The 17,031-nt window shown below is 46.4% G+C and overlaps 1 protein-coding gene across 1 annotated transcript in view; it reads right to left on the reverse strand.

The window, feature by feature from the left end:
- The window catches only part of LOC138511130 (zinc finger protein 615-like), a 46,091-nt gene extending 40,637 nt beyond the window's left edge, over nt 1-5,454 (reverse strand). Inside the window, exon 1 of the mRNA XM_069626615.1 lies at nt 5,357-5,454. The gene's annotated coding sequence lies outside the window, so the exon portion shown is untranslated. The remainder of the gene's footprint in view (nt 1-5,356) is intronic.
- Between the last annotated feature and the right edge of the window lie 11,577 nt (nt 5,455-17,031).

Here is a 17,031-nt window from a genome sequence, read left to right on the forward strand (position 1 = left end):
ACAGGAGAACATCCCTCAGACCGACGAGAGCTGTCAATTCCAACTGCCTGACAATACCGAACTTTAGACTTAAGACGATCGGAGGTAATAGCTTTCAGGTAAAGGCTGCAAAGACCTGGAACTCACTACCACAAGACTTGAGAGTGGACTTACCCTACCCTCGCTTTAGAAAAAATGTCATCGAACACCTCACCTCGACTGACCTCAGCTGACCTCACATGACCTATGTCACCTTCAACCCCGATTGCCCTCATTTGAACCTTGTATATTTTGTAATTATCTGTGTCCCATGACCTCACGGTATTTTCTACTGGACATTCTGCCAGGATGTAACCTGTAACTGGATTGACCTTTCTCAAATTTTGTATACTTTGTAATCACTGTATTTTATATTGTACGCTATGCTTTGATGTAACCTGTAAGCTTTGCATTTTCTTGCCACTGCGCCCTGCTACCCTTGAGTCTGGCGCGCATAAAAAGTGAATAAACAAACAAACAATCCTATTTTGCTGTTAGGCAGAATTATATGCAGTACCCTTTGGGAACATCACGCACAATTAAGACTACAAGTGACAGTACAAATTCACCTTTGGTACAAGCCTGTAATACACAGTAAAAGTGGTAGCGATGGCTGAGCAGCCGGACTTATCTCAAGAGCAAGTGAGCAGTATCAGTAGTTACACAAAGGACAGAAACTGCTATGATTCAAACAAACACTGGGCCTCATTACGACCCAGGCGGTAAGTTACCGCCTGGGTCGTACCCTTACCACCATGGTGTAAACTATGTTTACACCATGGTGGATTGCGGATTTACCGCCCCATTCCAAGGTGAGTGGGGCGGTAAATCCCCATTTCCCATTTTCCCTTCCCCATTCCCATTTTTGCCCCATAGGGCATAATGGGAGTGGGGAAGGCGCTAATTACGCCACCGTAAATTACGGTGGCGTAATTAGCACCATGGTCCCTTAGCGCCATGGATTTTAACGCCTACAAAAAGCAGGCGTTAAACTCACCATGGCGCAAAGGGACCTCGGAATCAGGCGTTTAGGGTCGGCGCCGTTTACGGCGCCGTTAACCCCTTAACGCCTGATTCGTAATGAGGCCCACGACTCAAGGTTTCTGAGTAAAAGAATATACATTTATTTACACATCAGTTGTATAACATTTCACTAAAGTAAAGCAGTTTAAAAATCACACTCTTAATACACCACACCACCCCCAATAGGTTCCAGACAAAGTTAAGATCACAAATGAAGTGGGAGCAAAATGGCACTCCAGAAATGTAAATGGGAGGGAAAGACAAAGTTAGGTGGAAATTGACTAGCACCAACAGGTAAGTAAGCAGGGAAATCTAGAAAGAGGAACTACAGTGATGGAATCAAATCAAAAAGGCTTAGGGCCAAAATCAATAGGACAAAAGTCTTTTGCTCAAGATCACACAGCTCAGGGTAGTTTGTGGTTAAGTCTTTGCCAAGAGTTCCGGACGAAGTTGGTTGGCAGAAAAGTTAGTTTAAAGAGTAGAGAAGGACAAGCCCTCGGATTGGAGAAAGATTTCACACACTTTCACCGCAGCTGAACGAAACAAACAACCGGATTTGCACAGTACCTTTCAATAGAGAAGAAGCTGTAGCTGAGGCGGACGTTCCTGGCAGTTCCAGCAGGCTCACGGTTCCTGAAGCGACTGTCGGACTGACATGAAGTAGGAAGACTGGAGGGTCCTGCACTGCCCAGGGAAGAAACCAGCAGCAGAGCAAAGCAACAAATAAAAGGGGCGCTCCTTAAGACCCAAGCAGGGTCCGACCTTCCTGGCTATCCGGCCCACTGTAGCTCTGTACAGCAAATTCAACCATAGGAGGGAGTCCTGGTTTGCAGTTGGGGTGAACTGGTTGAGCCCACCAGCTCAGGGGAAGAAGATTCCTGGAGGATCTTCTCTGTCGTTGGAGGATTCGGAACTGCAGCAAGGCTTCACCAGGCGGTTCAGTCGTGGTAGGGGTCCACTTCCGTCAGCTCCTCGTCGGTTCTTTTGTTCCAGTGGCGACTCTGCCTTTCCAGACACAGAGACCTGCTTTTTATTAAGTTGTTTCCCCATTCACACAGCCTGGCTGTCAATCACACAGCAGGGTGGCTATCCCGCCGGAACAGTCACCACAGCCAATCAGTTCAGAGTGCGATGTGGGTCTCCAAGGAGAACCTGGGCAGGGAGTCCTAAACCCCTACCTCACATCCTGTCCCCCCCCAGACATACAGGCGCCTAAGGAGGGCTTCTGCGTAGAAGCCCACGACAAGACGGTGAACAAAGGAACCAAACCTGTTTTGGCGCACAGAGTAAAACACGAGAAAGACATTTTCAAAAAGAAGAAATGGCGACTAAAACCAGCCTGAACCGAAATAAAAAAGATATGGTCTAGCGGGTTTAAGTTCGAGGCTACCAAGATAGCCTAAAACAATACCAAGGTTATTTAAGATAACCGCAGTAGGAAAAATAGGGTAGTTACCACTGCCACCAGCCAAGTCTTGATGAAAAGGGAGCTAAACAATGCTCCATGAGAAACAGACAAAAAGGGATAAGTATTAACCCTTTCCAGTACTCCATGTAAGATGGTTTGTACTGGGTCTGTGGATTTAAGAAGAATAATAACGTCAATGGCAACTTTACATGTTCTGGGAGACAGTAGTCAGTCCCAGAAAATGGAGTCTGAGTTGGGAAGTCTAAAAGACAACCCTGTGTCACTACACTGAAGGTGCTGTGTAACACACAGTAAAAAGATGATGCCTGTGGGGTAGGTGAGGCTCCACAGTCTATGAACACAAAAATGTTAAACACACACAGCAAAACACATGTAAGAGTGAGAAAAAAAGGCTCACACTCTGACCAGGTGAAAAAAAAAATATCCTAGAAATCCAGCAAAGCTGCTGAGGGACTCAGTAGGTAAGGGAAATGAGTCATTCTGGAGAATTCTCCCTAACAATTGTCAAAGTGAATTACCAAAAATTAATTCACATCGATAAAACAACGGCATACGCTTTAACTGTTCTCCACTTTGGATCAAGGGAAGAAAGCACTGCTTACATGGGTCTGTAACCTGTGGCTCTTCAGATGTTTGGGATTACAAATCCCATGACTCCTCACCATTGACTCGGGTTGATGGAAATTGTAGTCCAAAACATCTGGAGAGCCAAAGGGTACAGACCGCTGGCTTACAATGTCACAAGTTTGTGATGGGTGCCTACATCCTCCCAGAGACAAGCCTATATGCAGACCTGGAACTAGTAGTGTGCCTGGTCTCAGATGTACAAAGCCTATATGCAGACCTGGACGTAGTAGTGACCTGGTCACAGATGTATAAAGCCTATATGCAGACCTAGACGTAGTAGTGAGCCTGGTCTCAGATGTACAAAGCTTATATACAGACCTGGACGTAGTAGTGACCTGGTCTCAGATGTACAAAGCCTATATACAGACATGGGGCCTCATTACGAGTCTGGCCGTAAAACCGCCTGGTTACCGCCAGACTCGTATTACCATTCCGCCTCCGTGACTCCCGGAATTACAAGGGCATTACAGCCCTGGTGTCCCGGGAATTCCGGAGGCGGAATTCAGTAAATCCCCATTCCCATTGAGTCCCATAGGACTCAATGGGAATGGGGAAGTGGAAACACCGGCACCATCTCGTGATGGTGCTGGTGTTTCCACGTCCGCCTGCAAGCGGGAGGTGTTCAACCCGCCAGGTCAGACCTGGCGGGAAGATCACCTCCCGCCTGCAGGACTCGGGATGGGGCGGTCCGGAATTAACAGTGGCAGTGGGTTTACCGCCACTGTTAATTCCGGACCGCCCAACCTGTAATGAGGCGCATGGACGTAGTAGTGACCTCGTCACAGATCTATAAAGCCTATATGCAGACCTAGACGTAGTAGTGAGCCTGGTCTCAGATGTACAAAGCTTATATACAGACTTGGACGTAGTAGTGACCTGGTCTCAGATGTATAAAGCTTATATACAGACCTGGACGTAGTAGTGACCTGGTCTCAGATGTATAAAGCTTATATACAGACCTGGACGTAGTAGTGACCTGGTCTCAGATGTATAAAGCTTATATGCAGACCTGGACGTAGTAGTGACCTGGTCTCAGATGTATAAAGCTTATATGCAGACCTGGACGTAGTAGTGACCTGGTCTCAGATGTATAAAGCTTATATACAGACCTGGACGTAGTAGTGACCTGGTCTCAGATGTATAAAGCTTATATACAGACCTGGACGTAGTAGTGACCTGGTCTCAGATGTATAAAGCTTATATACAGACCTGGACGTAGTAGTGACCTGGTCTCAGATGTATAAAGCTTATATACAGACCTGGACGTAGTAGTGACCTGGTCTCAGATGTATAAAGCTTATATACAGACCTGGACGTAGTAGTGACCTGGTCTCAGATGTATAAAGCTTATATGCAGACCTAGACATAGAAGTGAAAACTACACTTCCTACAGGTCATTGAGTACATGATGAACAGAAGATGAACTGTCAAATGAAACACTCAACTGAACCCCCTGATAAAAGTATTCAATATTCTTGTGGCCCCAGAAATGCACACCAGCCTTTCTGCATGCATACAGAAACACCTGTAACGCAACACGACTGCACTATATCGTCACTTAGTGTGGGGGGTGGGGAGCTCACCCAGTGCTGCACAAAGAAAATGAATCTGGCATAGTGAGCACCCCTGAATGGCATGAGCCATGCTGGCACGCACGAGTCTCTGGCTGAGCATCCCTTGCATGGCATGGGCAATGCTGGCAAGCGCAAGTCTCCGGGTGAGCATCCCTTGCATGGCATGGGCAATGCTGGCAAGCACGAGTCTCCGGGTGAGCATCCCTTGCATGGCATGGGCAACGCTAGCAAGCACGAGTCTCCGGGTGAGCATCCCTTGCATGGCATGGGCAACGCTGGCAAGCGCGAGTCTCTGGGTGAGCATCCCTTGCATGGCATGGGAAACGCTGGCAAGCGCAAGTCTCCGGGTGAGCATCCCTTGCATGGCATGGTGGGCAATGCTGGCAAGCACAAGCCTCCGGGTGAGCATCCCTTGCATGGCATGGTGGGCAATGCTGGCATGGTGGGCAATGCTGGCAAGCACGAGTCTCCGGGTGAGCATCCCTTGCATGGCATGGTGGGCAATGCTGGCATGGTGGGCAATGCTGGCAAGCACGAGTCTCTGGGTGAGAATCCTATGGGATCTAAATCGGGATCTTGCAGGGGGGGGGCTATTGGAGGCGGGGGTCGGTGAATCTGGGAAGGTATAAAGTGGGATGATAGGACTCTTCCCGGCGGATATTGCGAGGGGGGGTGGTTCTCCTACCTGCAGTGCTGGGGGGGTGGGGGCTTCTACTCGCTTGACGATTCCTGCAACAGCAGATCCTCGGCCTCGTCTTTTCCTTGTTTGGGTCCCGGCAGCAAATCCGGGCTGCGGGGCCGGTAAACAGACATGCGCAGTGGAGACGTATCGATCATCAGAGCATGCGCAGTACAAAGGTTACACAGACATGCGCACTGCAGATTCATGGATCAGGAGCGCATGCGTATAACAGAGACACTTATATGCAGATGAACATTGGAGCGATGTGATCGGAGGAGCATGCGCAGAAATAAGATACTGATTAATAGAGCATGCGCACTGATGATTACCTCCAAAGCGAGAGACGGCTCCGCACTGAAGCTCATAGAGGGGACAGGAGATGCCGCGTCTTCGGGACCAAATCCGGACTACAGACATGCGCAGTGCATAGATAGCGATCAAAAGAGCATGCGCAGTGAGGGGGCGCTATAACGAACATGCGCTGAAAGGGGAACGGAAAAAGGACATGCGCAGTGATGATTCAACCCGAAGCGAGACCCAGAACACAATAAGGAACAGCGCCATCACCCGGCGCAGATGTTGGGAAACAGGATCCTTTCTCATCAAGGAATCAACGAAACCTACTTTTGGGGGGAGGGGCCACTTCAAGAAATATGTGGGACAAACTTTGTGGCTCCACCTCCACAGTCCTAGCCTGACCTCCTAGCACCCCCCCCCACCCCACCCCATGGTCTTTTCTGGGTGACCAACCATCAAATGGTATATTTTAAAGTGCAATGTGCTTTTAGGTTTTACTGTGTTTGTTCAAGTACATTTTTTTGAATGAACAGTAAAACCTCAACACTTCCAATTTGGGGGAAAGGCTTCTCACACCTCTCTGCCTAAGTAAATGCAAGTGCGCCCATCCAGGGGTGCACCTAGGCTAAAGATTAGGCGGGGGCTAACCCTCCAAATGTTGAGACGGTGGAGGAGTGACAAACTTACTTGTACAGTGGCATCTAACTTCATTACTCATTGGATGAGACTATTCTAGTGCAGTTTCAATATTACAATCGCTTAACTCTCTCCTTTAAGTCTGAAACACCCACTTGCTGCAGATCGTAGAAAGTGTGAAAATGTCAGATGTGCAATGAAAGACTCAATATCGTGGCATGACAGCACATAGCAGAGTGAGGGCAGTACTCTGGGCAGCCCAAGCAACTTCAGTGGCTCGGAGCAACAGGGGAGAAAATGTAATGTTGGTTCTACCACAGTCAGTGTGCTATACTAGAATCTCAGGCGTACTGGCTGATGAGACTATGGGCCTCATTACGAGTATGGAGGTAGCCATGCCGCTTTTTTTTCTGGGTTCCTGGAATGGGGAAATACCAGGTCATTCCGACCTTGGAGGGCCCGGTAATTCCCTATACCTGGAACCCGGACCCGGTACATCCCCATTCCCATTTAAGCCCTGAAGGCAAGCGTCCCCAGAAGGCAGTACCCTCCCCACAATGAGAGGCAATAAAGGGCACACCCCAGGAGGGAATGAGACCAGGACCAAGTGCAGGTGATATGAAAAGGGTTTTTAGCTAATATAGGGCATGCAAAGGACTATGCAAACTCAGAGAGCGATCTGACTGACAATAGCAAAACAGTCATATTTATTACAAAACCACATCACAAATCCTACACGCTATAGGGGGCACATAGTCTCGGGGATTGGGTGGCGTCGACTAAACTATAGGTGAGGCAGTGATGAGCCGCTCCAGGATTAGGTGGATGGGTCAGCTGGGTCATCGGGGAGGAGCCGCCAGGCCAGGCGCGGTTAATGTCGATGATTAACGGCTACACTAACATTTGGCCATTGTGGCCACACACACACACACAAGCACTCATCCTTTAGACAGTTCCAGATGTCCTGTAAATCCTACAAGTATGTTATTCTAGGATAATAGAAGACCGGAGGACCAACATGCAGTGTGAAGCTTCACCGATACATCAGTGCACTATTACTTTTGACCTGTTGGCTGGGTTTCACAGGCCTGGGTGTTTGGTCTGGGGGCACAAGGTGAGCTGCCCTCTCATTCCGTTCTGTTAGATGTAGTGAGGAATTGCTTTATGATATGTTAGTACAGGGCTGAATACCTATCGCCAGGGTCCATTAACTTGGGGTGAACCGGAGTACTACTGGATCAGAGAGGGTGCACCTCTGGCCTTTTGCGGCGGTGGGGTTTTAAGACCAGGTTGTAAATAATTCATTTGGCTGGCCATGGCGGCTTCAGGCATGGGGGAGGTAAATACTTGAAGCTGGTCCAGCAGAGTGAGGGGAGGTGAGGCTGTGCTGCCCGCGCACCAGCGAGCCCTGGCGGGCCTTGGCGGGGAGGAGGGGGAGATGGCCTTGTGGCTCTTGTGCGATGTTCAGTGCCGGAGCTGCACGGTGTACCATACGAGGGGACAGCTAACAGAGTTAGTAACGTTAAGACGATTACAGGCCTCTATTGGTTATACATTCATGTACTTCTTTGTACGCAGCTATGAGGGTCTGGCAGTGTCACATATATCACATAACATTAGTTGAACACATGGGTAAGTCATAAGGCGACAGATGTATAACATGGATACACGTGAGGTAGCATCAGGTTGGTCGTGTACTCAGGAGCATAGAAGCAATGCGTTCATTTGTGATTGTACATGTGCATTCTTGTTCATAACACTTAAACATGTTCTACTGTACGACACACGAGTATTCTTAGTTCTGCTTTTTTCCGCCTTCCTTTGTACACTAGCAGCAATCATTAGTTAGCAGTAAGTGGGCTCCATCAAGCCCTTTCGTTAAGTCCTCAAGCACATGATGTCTTACAGCGGCTGGGGTCATCCTTGCTTTATCAGCACTATGAGCTTCATCCCATCCCCCGCACCCTTGTTATCATTTTATAAAACAACTCTGTGAATCATTAGACTGTGATGTGCAGTTGATGCTTCATTTGGGGGACGTGGGCCGGGGTTCATACAGGAAGGTTATCGACACCATATTTTAAATGCTAAAAGTTAGATACCAGGTCAGGGTCTGTTCAATTGGGATGATTCTTGTTATTTTCCAGACTTGAACCACGAGTCGGGTCTCTTCGGGGACAGTGATGTACTGAGGAAGGTAAAAGATACAGGGCCTCATTACACGGTAGGCGGTGGACCAAGGTGCTATTAGCACCTTGGTCCATGCCGGTAAATTACCGGCACCGCCTTGGAGGAAAGGGGAATTACCGCCCTATTCCAAGGTTGGCAGGGCGGTAATTCCCCCTTCCCCCATTGCCCTTCCCCATTCCCATTTTTGCCCCATAGGGCATAATGGGAATGGGGAAGGTGCTAATTACGGCACCGCAAATTGCGGTACCGTAATTAGCACCCTGGTCCCTTTGCGGGTTGGTTTTTAATGCCTGCAAAAAGCTTGCGTTAAAATAACCAACCCGCAAAGGGACCTCGGAATCAGGCGGTAAGGGTTAACGGTCACCGGTACCATTAACGGTGACCGTTAACCCTTACCTCCTTCCGTGTAATGAGGCCCACAGTGTTTGTTCTGATACTCGTTCTTGTCTGGTTGCTCGTGAGAACGGCCCTTCAGCGGATCTGCCATGAGGTGGAGGCGCAGGGGGAGGGCATGGTTCTCTGTGCACAGTGAGTGGGGGCCATGCTGCAGCTTTCGCAGGCAGGGTGTTTCATTAACATTTTGGTTGCTTCTATCTAAAATGGAGTCTTAGAGCTTTCAAAATGGTGTCCATGGTGTGTTACAGTACCTTCCGATTGGCCCTGTGTGTCATCAGCAGTCACCCTGCCACCTGAGCACAGGTCCATGGGGGGCCGCTGATGAGCTACGAGCCTCACGGGGCGGGGAATGTCGGGGAAGGGGTCCCACAGACCTATCCTCCCATACAGCCCCCATAGGGCTCAATGGAAATGGGGAGGATGCTAACAACGGGCCCGTTGTTAGCATCCTGGTCTGCTAGCGGGTCCTGCTAAGGATGCCTGGTTTTACCAGACGTCCTTAGCAGGACCCGCGAGCAGACCTCATAATGAGGTGGTAGAGGGTTAGCGACGCTGGCAGCTCTACTGGTGCTGTTAACCCTCTACAGCACTCCTCGTAATGAGGCCCAATGTCTGCCTGTCAAATCAAGTGTTACGAGACTGGGGGAGGGCCAGTACAGCAATAATGCAATTCTATGTGGCAGTATTGGAGCAGCTAGCAGAGGAACAGCAGGGTACACCAATTTGTCCCTACACTTATAAAAACTGTCCTACTGATAAATCCTTCAATAGTTGCTGGCTGCAATTTGCCTTATAAAGGCAGGCTCCAGATCCATTTCTCAGCAGAAACGCTGACACGCGGAAACGCTTCCTTATTTTCTTGTTGCAACTGCAAATGACAGTGGAGCCCATGAGAAATCCATCTTAAATCACTTACCTTCAATTAGGTTCACAATTGAACTACATCTGACTACAGCCTCAGTGGAAGGGCAAGTGCCCGAAACACGTGTCAGGCTACCTCAGTGTCAATTAAAAATCACTTAATCACTATACCCACTGGCTTTATTTAGTGTCTATGCGCAGTGTGGCTGCAAACATTTCTATGCCTTATAAAGGAAGTCTTAATTAATTGCTAGAAACTAGGAATGGGATCGCGAACCTGAAATCAGAGGTGTGGGGGTCTTTAAGTTGTTACTCGCAGTTACGTTTTTAACTATATAATCCAGTGTTAACAATGTGATTGATTTTTTAAACAGAGTTTTAAAAAGGGTTGTATGCGCCCAAGGCTCGATAATGAATGGAAGATTCGGGAAATGTTCTCTTTTGCCAGTGCAAATGTTTTACACACAAAGTGATACCAACACTATCCTATGGAAGTGAAGCAGGGCTGAACTTGTCATGGAGCATCTCGGCGAAACTCGAAAGCCTATTTTGGAAATCAATTCTGAAACGTCCGCGCTGTATACCAATAGTTGCGATAAGAGCAGAACTATGTCTTGAATCCCTGCAGTAAAAAATGAAATGGAAATCTTTGGGCCTCATTACACGGATGGCGGTAGGGATTTACCGGTACCGGTAAAATACTGGTACCGGTAAATCCCTACCGCCTTACTACGAGGTCCCTTTGCGGGTTGGGGGATTTAACGCCTGCTTTTGGCAGGCGTTAAAATCCAACCCGCTAAAGGACCTCAGAGCTAATTACGGCACCGCAAAATTGCGGTGCCGTAATTAGCGCCTTCCCCATACCCATAGAGCCCTATGGGGCAGAAATGGGAATGGGGAAGGGCAATGGCGGAAGGGGGATTTACCGCCCCTCCAACCTTGGAATGGGGCGGTAAATCCCCTTTCCGCCAAGGCGGTGCCGGTATTTTACCGGCATGAGCCATGGCGCTAATAGCGCCATGGCTCACCGCCTACCGGGTAATGAGGCCTTTTGTCTCTCTTAAGAAAACTTTACGAAGAGAAACCAGCAGAGGGGTATAAAATACTCACCAAGTGCGGACGAGGAAAAACACAATTTTACTAAATATATGGAAAGAGGATTGGTCGATGGTGCTGCATGACGGAATACAGCGAAGTCTCTATAGCTACATGGCTCCTTTCGAACCTAAAACCACAGAGGAATGGTGAGAAGATTTTGTCCAAAGAAGGAACCATTGATTTACCTGTGCTGGACTGGCAGAGAAGACACATCACAAGCATAAAGAAGACGAGATGGATTTTATTGATGGTCTGGGAACGGCTTTATGCTGTCCACATTTTGATATGAATTGTGAAAAATGTTTTCTGTAATTGTAAAACTAATTAGCTAATTTAAAAAATATATAATGTATCGTAAGGTACGTTCACACTGAATTGTGTTTTAGGTGTTGCTTATGTCATATGCTTCTTTTAATTCTTCTAATTTGTCGTGTTTTTCTTCTGTATTGTGAAGTGTAAAGTGTGCCTAAATTGTGTTTTAACGTGTTGGCAGATTTTAAATGTGATAAGTTCCTTGTGAACTTCAACACATTAAATAAATAAAATATAAACTGTCCTATTGTAAGGGTGTAAATGTAATTATTTATAAGCACTCCAATTTTTGCAGTTGACGTCAGGGTGAGATTACATTATTTGCCCAGGATCACACACTTATGCTAATCAGCGAAACAGGGATTTTAACCCACTCTTTCAATTTGGGCACGGCAACCTTCTTCCACGCTTTACTTGTAACAAAAATTTAAGTGTTGGGTGTCAAGATCTACAATAATACTGTCCTATAGAGTTTACCATGGATAGCACAGGGGCAACGCGCTGGTCTTGGAAGCAAGACCAAACAGAGCAGGTAGGGTGTTAGGAAGATTATTTCAAAAAAATAAATACACAAATTGTATAGAGAAGCATCATGACAACATGTGAATCATTATAGCAGCATGTTGGGCCAAAATAATATCAGTGTAACTTTATTTTCCACATCCTGAATGGAAAACTATAAGATGCAAAAGGCAAAATATCTATTTACCCACTTTATTTTCAGCGCTTTAAGGCACACAATAAAATAAGTTGTGTCATAAACTCACTTAGGTTTGGAGAGTCGTCACAAACCTCCAGCGTGTTGTTATGTATGGTTTAAGAACATTCAACTAAGGACATCAAAGCAAACGTCACTTTTTAGCATATCAAGCTATTAGACATTATGGGTATGAACACATTTTCAAAGGGTGCTTTATTGTGTTGCTCGCTTTAACTGTCACAGATTTGCAAAGTGACTGGTGGTCTTTCAGTTGGAAATTCACCATCATGCATAAGAAAGGCTATGATGCTGATGACAAAAGAAACGTGTCAGCTCAATGACGTTGCACGCCTCTTTCGGATGCACCCATCAAAGACTTTTTTTTGCTACAAAATTCTACTGTTTGCTTTGTTGCCATTCATGTCTATGGCCCTCATACCGAGTTTGGAGGTAGCCATGGCGCTATTAGTGCTATTAGCGCCATGGCTGCCCCCAAAATCGTTCCAACTCCGGTCTGGTGGATGGAGTAATTACCGGTCCAGTCTGAGGTCGGCGGGACCGGTAATTCTCCATTCACCAGAGCCATTCCCCATTCCCATTTGAGCCCCCATAGGGCTCAATGGGAAGGGGGAAGGCGGCAATAACGGTACCGCAAATTACGGTACCGTTATTGACCCCGGTATCCCTTTGCGGGTCCTGTCCTTAAGGCCTGCTAAAACCAGGTGTTAAGGGAAGGACCCGCAAAGGGAACTCGTAGTAGGGCGGTAAGGGATTACCGGCACCGGTCTCGTTAACAGTGCCCGGTATCCCTTACCGCCCAACTCGGAATGAGGCCCTATGTGTTGCCAGTATCCACATTTGATCTCTATGAGCTGGCAGTGTCCACACTGGATCTCTATGTGTCGCAGTATCCACACTTGATCTCTATGAACCGGCAGTATCCACACTGAATCTCTATGGGTTGCAGTGTCCACACTGGATCTCTATGTGTCGCAGTATCCACACTTCTTCTCTATGGGCCGGCAGTATCCACACTGATTCTCTATGGGTCGCAGTGTCCACACTAAATCTCTATGTGTCGCAGTATCCACACTTGATCTCTATGAGCCAGCAGTATCCACACTGGATCTCTATGGGTCGCAGTGTCCACACTGAATCTCTATGGGTCGCATTATCCTCACTGGATCTCTATGGGTCGCAGTATACGCACTTCTTCTCTGCAATCTTTGTCATGCATATGAAAAACCTGTATTTCACTCGTCCTGGATGGGAGTGAACAACTGGCTTACTGATAAAGTAGTGATCTTTACCCACTCCCACCCAGATGAAGGCTTATAAACATATGTTTTAACAAGGGTGTTCCTTATTTCGTCATGCGGATTTATCAGAGTGTAAGTAGAGGGACAACAACACATTTGGAGGTGATGAAAATACTATGATACTCTTTGCTTAACATGTTCCAATAAGGACAGATATGTGTGTATATGTCATGCTGGGTTGTTATGGAATTTTGTCTGGCTTGTGTCAAGCCATCCATATAGACCTGAGGATCACATTACCCCTTGGAAGCCAGGCATTCGCACATATCTCTACAAGGTAGAGATAAGGAAATAAATACATGTTCAAGTAATGCAATAGGAGACTGATCTCAAGACTTGGCTTCACTAATTAAGTGTGTGTCCCTCGGCAAACCATTCCATCTTGCTGAGCTTTATAACCCATAATTGTGAATCCCTAAAAATGATTTACTCCATGGGAGGCACTGTTTAAAACATGCCTCAGTCTAAAGTGATGCTCCAGGTATAGCAATAGTGTCCATTCATATGTTGCACATCACAATCATCTGTGTCTTGGCACACACAAGCCACCCTGCTGTCCAGTGACCTTCCACAGTGTCACTCAGTATCAGAATAGGCTCATTGCAAACGCAGATGCATCACAGAAATGAAAATCCCATTAATAGAGAGAGTGGCTCTGAGGTGGCAAATGCAAGCGGCTTCTCCTCATTCCCCCTCAAAAACTGCAGCTTAAATGATTGCAAACAAAAGCAGACTATCAGAGATCTGCTCCTTTTCTTCATGAACATGCTGAATAAAAGAATTAAAATGGCAACCAGGCAGATTCTCTTCTGCCTTCCTCAATAGGTTAAATAAAGGTGGACACGGACCAGCAAACACATAAATGCCCATTTTATTCCTAATGAATGTTTCACAGGGGAAACAAATGTTTGTCTACTTCTCTCACTTCATAGTTCAGCGTGCCCTGATTAATGTCAGCACCATAAGGAATCCCTATTTTAGTGTTTACTTGCAGTATTCTTGTGAATTAGTCTACATACCCTGAGCATGCCCTGATTAATGTCAGCACCATAAGGAATCCCTATTTTAGTGTTTACTTGCAGTATTCTTGTGAATTAGTGTATATACCTAGGCTCTCTTCAGCAAACTAGTATGCAGTGTTGCAATTCTTACGCTCTTGTTTTTGCGCCGCACATTCTACAACCAATGGTAGAGGAAGCTGATGATGCTATTAAGCAGACAGAGGCCCCCATTTTGGAAGAGGATCCGGTAGAGGCCTTCCCTGACCTTATTCAAGCCCCTTTTTATTTGAATGTCAGTAGGACCCAGTCCCGAGCTTCTACACAGAAAGTGTACAAACCCATTCCTCCATGTACATGCGCGAAACAGGGCATTACAGCATTGCTGGTATCACATACGCAGGTAGTTATCCCAGCCACAGAGTTACGCTGCATGCTACTCAATACTCGCTCTCTAGTCAAGCACGCCATTTAGATTTCCAACTACATAGAACTTAACCATTTGGATTTATGTGCTTTGACGGAAACTTGGGGATCAAGCGCGGCTGGTCCTACTCTTAATCTAGCAATCTCCATAGGTTATGTTATGATCCAAAAGGATAGATTGGGGGGTAGAGGCGTGGGTGTGGCCTTTATTCTTAAAGAGACACTCTCAGTATGGGAATCCCCAGGTCATATCCTTGAGGGAATAGACTCCCTGTATGTTCAAGTTGGAATGAATGCAGAATCCACCATTAATGTTCTTCTTATATATTGTCCCCCTTCATTGAATGTACATTTTGGAAGAGGCTCTTAGTAACCTGTGCTACCTCTCTTGAAACCCTCCTCCCGTTTTATTATTCTGGGTGATATCAACCATTGGTTGGGTGCCGATGATGACCATTACGCAAGAGAGTTACAACAGTCTTTATCCGACCTAGGCTTCGTACAGCAAGTGGCGGCACCTACTCATGTGCTTGGCCATACTCTGGACTGGCTTACGGTCCTTAATGTTACCTGTTACAATGCTCTTATTATGCCTTGTCTGTGGTCAGACCACCTTTTCATGCACTTCGCTCTCTCAGTCCCGTTCCCATTGAAATATAGGAATTTGCAGAGAGGTTCTCTGTCACGGAATTTAAAATGCCCTACAGCTAATAACATTGAACCTTTATTAGATAGTACCCTTAGTTTCTCACTAGAAACATCTCTTCAGGCTATGCCCACTCGTTTAGCCTCAAATATGTCAAATATTTCTAACATCGTAGCCCCGCTGAATCAAAAAGAACAAAGCAATGATGAAAACAGTAGCAAAGCCTGGTTCTCGATTGAGCTTCGAAAACAAAAAATCTTTGACTATGAAGGCATTTGATTTCATAAAAACCTAGTAAAGGCGTGTAAATCTGCTACATTGGATGCAAAAAAGAACCTTCATAATATTGGAATTGCCTACGCCCTGTCAGAAGTGAAGGACATTTTCAAAATCCTAAAAGAACAGAAGGTAGTCCCTCCCCCTTCGGACCAACTAGGGATAAGGGACAACAGTTGGTGTCAGCTCATACAAGATGGTTTGCAAACCAAACTTCTTGGCATCAATACTTGGTAAAAAGAAGGTGTTTCCTTTATCAGGCAATAAGGACCAACAGAAATCATTCCAGTGCAACACGGTGGTAGCACAATTTAATTTTCAACCAATATCAGAGGAGGATTTTAAGAAAGTTATTAAACAGCTTAAGGAAACCCGCTATAGAGGTGATGCATGTTCCTCCTTGATTATAAAACATGCCTCCCTCCCTGGTAAAAGCCATTTGTACATTTGTGAACACCTCTTTGAAGGAGGGCAAGGTACCGGATGACCTCAAACAAACTATAGTTATCCCAATTTTGAAGAAAACGGGGCTCCCTAGGGATAACCCCTTGAACTATCGCCCCATATCCAATACCCCATTTTTGCTAAAAATATTGGATAGAGTTGCATATGTTCAGATTTCGGAGCACTTAGATCAGTACCCTATTTTGAATTCCCATCAATCTGGTTTCAGGAAAAAATTTGTACGGAGACATCTCTCCTTGAGCTGAATACTTGATAATGGGATCGGGTTGACAAGGGCTCACTCTCTCTTATAATATCACTGGACCAATCAGCTGCATTCGACTTGATCTAACAGTCTATTCTGACTTCTAGACTGGAGGAGGTTGCACATTTTTCCCCCATGGCCGTCTCTTGGATTGCTTCATTTTTGGAGAATAGATTTAGTAGAGTTTGTTCAGAGGATGCTGAGGCCTTTCCCATTGCTGTTCTCTTCGTTGTGCCACAGGGGGACAGTACATCCCTGTGTCTGTACAACGTATTCATGGCTCCCTTTTTCACTTTGTTAGAGTTAGAAGGAGTCATGTTCTCGAACTATGCTGACGACACTGAATGTGTCGTCCCTCTTTGGGGCTGTCACGCGTGGGATGAAATGGAAATAAATAAAGTATTTAATCTCATAGAGAAGAGGATGCTAGAATATAACCTTGCTTTGAACAAGGGGAAGACGGAACAGATGACAGTAGGCAGCTCAGCTTCCCTATGTAAGCTGGATCAGACTTACAGTTCCTTCAGGCTTGTGGACAATAATATCATTCCCCTCCCTAAAATAAAGATTTTGGGCGTGATCCTCAACCAGTTACTTTCCATGAGACCCCATGTTACTAGCGTGGTACCCGCCTCGGTTTACTACGTCCAATTGCTCTCACATCTAAGGCCCCTTATCACTCAGGCAAGTGCGGAAACGATTGCCAGAGCTATACTAGGGGCTAAGATCCATTATTTTTGTAGCCTTACGGTTGGCCTCTGCAAGCGGGATACTTATAGGCTCCAGTTAGTTCAAAACTGGGCAGTCAGAGTGG

The sequence above is a fragment of the Ambystoma mexicanum genome, chromosome 6p, assembly GCF_040938575.1.
Source record: "Ambystoma mexicanum isolate Mex_15411 chromosome 6p, UKY_AmexF1_1, whole genome shotgun sequence".
Lineage (NCBI taxonomy): Eukaryota > Metazoa > Chordata > Amphibia > Caudata > Ambystomatidae > Ambystoma > Ambystoma mexicanum.